This window comes from Salvia miltiorrhiza, chromosome 5 (assembly GCF_028751815.1).
Source record: "Salvia miltiorrhiza cultivar Shanhuang (shh) chromosome 5, IMPLAD_Smil_shh, whole genome shotgun sequence".
Lineage (NCBI taxonomy): Eukaryota > Viridiplantae > Streptophyta > Magnoliopsida > Lamiales > Lamiaceae > Salvia > Salvia miltiorrhiza.
In genome coordinates, this window is record NC_080391.1 from 3,763,667 (window position 1) to 3,769,666 (window position 6,000).

Genomic DNA, 6,000 nt, shown 5'->3' on the forward strand with positions numbered 1-6,000 from the left:
TTATTATTATTATTATTATTTACCTGGCAGCCAACTTAAATCGATAATTCACATTATTTCAAATTTATTTATATTATCTTTTCTTAATTTCTAATTAATTTATCTTTCCGATGATCTACCTCAATCTTATAACACAATTAATTAATTACTTCATACATAACAAAACATATTTATATGTTATCAAAGTTCATCACTAATATCGTTTCACAAAAAAAAAAAAGTTCAGCGCTAATATAGAAAACGTTTCTATCGTTGTTTGTGTAACAACGTGTAATGATCTATCGTGAAATAAATAAATAGATATTATTGTACAACTGTTCAACAGTGGAGTGAATCAGTGCCTAAGTCAACATTTTGTGGCTGAGAAAAAATATTTTCAAAGTCCAGATAAGTAGTTGGTAGGAGCATTAAGTCCAACTATATATAGTAGTACTAATATCTAATGCACATTAATAATTTCTTTTTTAACCTCAATCTTTTTATTCCACATTGGAAGTTTAGTAATAAATGGACTAATTAAATGGAGCCGGCTTTTTGATTATAATTAAAGACATGACAAAATAATTAAAATAAATATTAAACTCAAATTGTAAATTAAGGTGTAATAGAGTCACGGAGATACTATATATTGGCCGAAAATTTAAAATGTGACTTCCATTAAGTTAGTGTGTTCATTTTTATAAAATATGTATTTTTATGTTCAAACTAATTAAATTATCCCTAATATTATAATTGTATTTGTGAAAAAATCAATAAAGTTGACTATAATGATGAAAATTTCTTCTATTATGCATTTAATGTCATAAAGTGACAAAAAAATATGTGGGTGTTGACGAGCAGGTAGTCACGCTGCATTTCAACAAATATTTTTTTTGATAATTACCAAATTCATTTGGCCAATAGGAGGAGTAGGTGGCCAATTTTTTTCTTTCATGTATTATATCAAGTTCAATCTAAAATTAGCTTATTGATAAAGTATATGTATTGAAGTCTCGCAAGCACAACTTATGTGAATAATATTAATATATTTTAGTATATATAAAATTTAGTTAGTTAAAGTTATTTATTTTTTCAGCTTGCCCACTAACAAATTCTAAATCGACCCTGATAATTGGTATGTACATATATACTAAGCATTTATAACTTTGAAACATAAACATTATTTTCGGTTCATAAACTCATGATCAACTAATACGTTATACGTACCACGACTCATGCATGTATTGGGTGTAAAAAAAATATGTTGCATGTAAATAAAATATTAATTCTAATTATATATACTAGTATTCAAATTTAATTATTAGCATGCACGACTCGATTATCTCAAACCGACACTTATTTTGCATTACCAAAAACACACAGTTAAATATGTCTGACTGTGTATACACCACTAAATTAATACACTGCAGCACCAATAATTTGCCACTTCATTGTGATAATCTATCTCAAAAATTGTGGTTTACTATTTTTTTTAGTGTTTTTTTTTAGTATCATCCCAACCACAACTTTGAGAGCACTTTAAATGAATATATAGCTTTATAAATTATAATAATCTGCAAGTCACAAAAAAAAAAAAAAAAAAAAAAAAATCAATGCAGTATATACATTATGGCTAGCTAATCATAAACAAGTCAAATAGGAAGAAACTAGCTAGATTCATTTAACTATTTTTAAAATTAGAAAAGGATTTAGCTATTTTACTGTGTTATCTACATTAGTTATTTTAATTTTATTTTTGTAATAAAAAAATTACAATGTGGATAATATAATAAAATAACTAAATCATTTTTTTTTTGAAAAAAGCATAAATGAATCAAATTTTTCTCTATTTAACTCATTTATAACTAGCCATAATATTTCCCTAAAATAAAAATAATAACTAGCCATAATATGACTACATTAGCATCACATAAAAGAAATTAAATTAAGTAGATCCAAAACGTTACTTATATTCGAAACATAATTGACCCGAAATTTGAGGGGTCGAATTAGTTATTTAATGCTCAGAAAATGAGAACAGAAAATTGCAAAGTCAGAATTGATCACCTATTGACTTCGTCTTTTTTACCTCTTTCAAAATTTTAGATAATAAATTCCATTATAATATTAATTAGCGACCGGTTCTATACATCCAAATGGAATGACGTAAAGTTCATATTGATGTGTGATATATATATTAATTAATTAACAACTTGGAGTTTTTGACAATTGTCGAATATACACATGTGACATAAACAAACTCATGTGATGTTCAATATATCAACTCATGTGAGGTGATGATAATCCAAATCATTTACTGCATTTATTTGTGTGTTCCCTTAATTAATTACTCGATATATACATATAGCTAGATAAAGAAAGGTGTTCAATAATTATTAGGCTTTGGAAAAATGTACTAACTTTTCATACATGCATGCATAAAAAATGAAATTCATGATTTTCTTAATTTAAGTATTACACGCATGTGTGTATATATATATATAACGATTTTGGCTTTTTAATAGAATTTTTTTTAATAAAATCGTATGACAATTTTGGTTTTTTAAATTATGCAGCGGTATTACTTTTCATAAATCTCTGGCATATTGGAGGAAAAGGTCGGCACGATATAATAGCAACCACAAAAGTCGGCGTAACATAACTGATTATTGTTGTTGATATTTTAGAGCAATATATATTTCAATTGTTTAATTTTATGAAATATTTATTGCTACCAACGGAAAATATTTACGATTAACACAAAAATATGTGGTGAGTTTATCTCGAGATGCAGATTTGAAAACTGACATGTTAGATTTTTGTAGCAAGTGGCAAAAAAATTCTTTGTCTTTTTCTTCTTCTTTTTTTGGAAGTAGTCTGCGTTTACTTTGATGGATAAATTTATCCATGGAAAAAAATGAATAACAAAAATTTATGTCTTGAAATGTCTCATTTCTTTTTCAAGATTTGAAACAAAAGAGATATTTACCATTTTTGAATAATAAATCTATACAATCACACTACCGTTAAATATAAAAAAAATGGAGTATTATTTATTTGATTTATTTTTTAAATAAAAAAAAGGATTTCATTATTTTACAATATTGTCTACATTATAGTTATTGTTTTATAATTATTAATTTTATTTTATTTTTAAAAATAAATAAAAAAGTTACAAAAAATATCTATATTGTGAAAAATACATTAAAATACCTAAATATTTTTTATTAAACAAAATAAATGAAATAAATTAATTTTTTTTCTATTGTGCATGGACAACGACAATATTACTAATTAGCATCCCTCTATTTTATAATTATGTAAATCTTTTCAACCTATGTATTGGTAGTCACTAGTCATGCTTCGATTGCCTCTCAATCACGCGAGACATCACCTCCTAAATCTATGAACTACAAAATATTATTGATTGATTGGAATTATAACTAAATCTAGGACTCGATCCAAATTCGTAAATTCAATTGACTCATTTTGTCAGATTTAGGTACGTAAAAAATTGGAATTAACGAATTTGCTCGAAGATACCTGTGCTCTAAAATGTGGGTTAAATCTAAAGTAAGATGTTTGAGATCTAAACTGAATACAATTTTGATCTGCAACTTTATTTAATTTATACTCCATTTGTCCACGATAAATATAGTCCTTTTGACATTCTCTTCCATCTACAATAATGTGATCTTTCTTGAACTCTAAAAAAATAATGTAATCTTTCCATTTTATGACATATACATTTATATTTTCGCCCTCATTCACGCAGAATATTTACAAAAAATTCATCATACAAATTATTTATTAATTACCTAACAAAACAATTTGGATGAGTCTATTCACCACTTTACACACATCTCTCAATATTTTTTTGAAATCGGTGTCCTCACATCCACATCACATTTATCGTGGATGGAGAGAATAATATATATTATTTTTATTTTTATTTTTATTCTGATAACCTAATATTAGTATAATTTATTTTATTGATATGGTAATTAACTAAATTCCCTTTTATGCTTATATTATTAAAATAACTGTGCATTCTCACTATATATATAGGGGAGAGTTCAACAAGAGCATAAATATTTGCAAAGTCTAGAGTCATAATCTCGTTCGTTAGATCGATATTAATCAAGGGCAGAGATTAAAAGCTAATATAATTAATATAATAACTTTTTAAAATAAAATTGGTAAGATCCCTTAAATTACTCACTTCCCTCTCTCCTCTCTCATCTCTCTCTCTTCCGTCACTTTTTCCCACTTCCCTCTCTCATCTCTCCTCTCTCATCTCTCTCTCTCCCGTCCCTTTTTCCCTATCTCTCTCGTCTCTCACACAGAACACACACACACCGGCAGAACACACACACACACACACAGAACACACACAAAAGGTGGCGCAGCCTCCTTCCTCGGCGCCGCCCAAGTTCAGCCCACAAGTTCAGAGCCACCGCCGCCCTCAAGTTCAGAGCCACCGCCGCCTTCGAACGCCCTCAAGTTCAGCCACCACCGTCGCCTTCGAACGCCCCAAGTTCAGCCCACAAGTTCAGAGCCACCGCCGCCTTCGAACCCCATCAAGTTCAGCCACCGCCGCCTTCGAACGCCCCAAGTTCAGCCACCACCGCCGCCTTCTGAACTCCGGCCGCTGCCCCCTTCTCCGTGCATTGAACATTCGCCGGAGAAGAGGAAGGGGGCGGCAGATTTTGTAAATAATTTTATTGAACTTATACGTATAATTCTGTGAACTTTTGAATTTGTGGTATTAAACTTCTGAACTTGTGTTGAACTTGTTTTGAATGTTGTTGAAGTTTTCTGGTATTTAATGGGGGAAAATCGTGAGAGAGAAAGAGGTAGATGGGAGAGTAGGATTGAACTTGCAGATATAGTTTTATGAACTTGCAAATACAGTTTTACGAACTTTCAGATATAGTTTTATGAACTTAATTATGTATTTTGATTTTAAGAGAGAGAGAGAGAGAGAGGGGAGAGAGGGGACGAGAGAGAAAGAGGAGAGAGGTGAGGGGTGACGGGAGATAGAGAGAGGAGAGAGAAAGGAGTAAATTAAGGGATATTATGAATCTTACCAATTTTAATTATATTAACTTCTAATCTCAGCCTTTGATCAAGATTGATCTGACGAACCAAATTGCGACTCCATTCTCCATCTAATATTGTGTTTCCGTAGAATGCAACCCTATATATATATATATATATATATAGAGAGAGAGAGAGAGAGAGAGAGAGAGAGAGAAAAGTTAAACAGAGAATGCTAAATATTTAGAGAATAGAGAATTCGTGAAATAAAAACGAACAGATCTACAATTTTTACGAACAGATCAATGTACCGCATGAACAGCAATTTGCCCCGGGTTCGAATCCTGTTGGTGGCGAGTTTTTCTCTTTTTTTACTAAATACGTCTGTTCGTTAGTTATGTTAATCTGTTCGTAAATTGTATAGACTTGTTCAAAATGAAATATATAATAATTCTCTGTTTAACTTGACCATATATATATATATATATATATATATATATATATATATATATTACCTTGACTGTTTTGACTTTCGACGCAAGTACAAGTTATTAAACTTTAATGTGCAATGTTGGTTGGTTACTTGGATGAGTGTATTATTACTTATTTTGGATTATTGTAATATTTTTTTTGTGGATTATGGTGTTAAATTTTTTGAATAATTTGAGAAACTAGACAATTATGTTATTTTGAATTTTAATTAATTTAGAATAATTTTAAAAGAGAAAAATTTATGAAATAGGTTGTGGATCAAAGGGGATGAGATCCAGTGTCCCACAGTTTTATGTGTACCACTATGTCTCATTCTTATATTTATTATTTTTAAAATATTTTTTATAAAAATAAAATTTGTTATAATACTATAAATTATACTTAAATTTTATTTTAAAAATATATATTTTTAAAAAAGTATATACCATGACTTTGAATTTATCAACAAATTATTAACTAATAAAAGTGAAATTAAACGATAAAAAATAA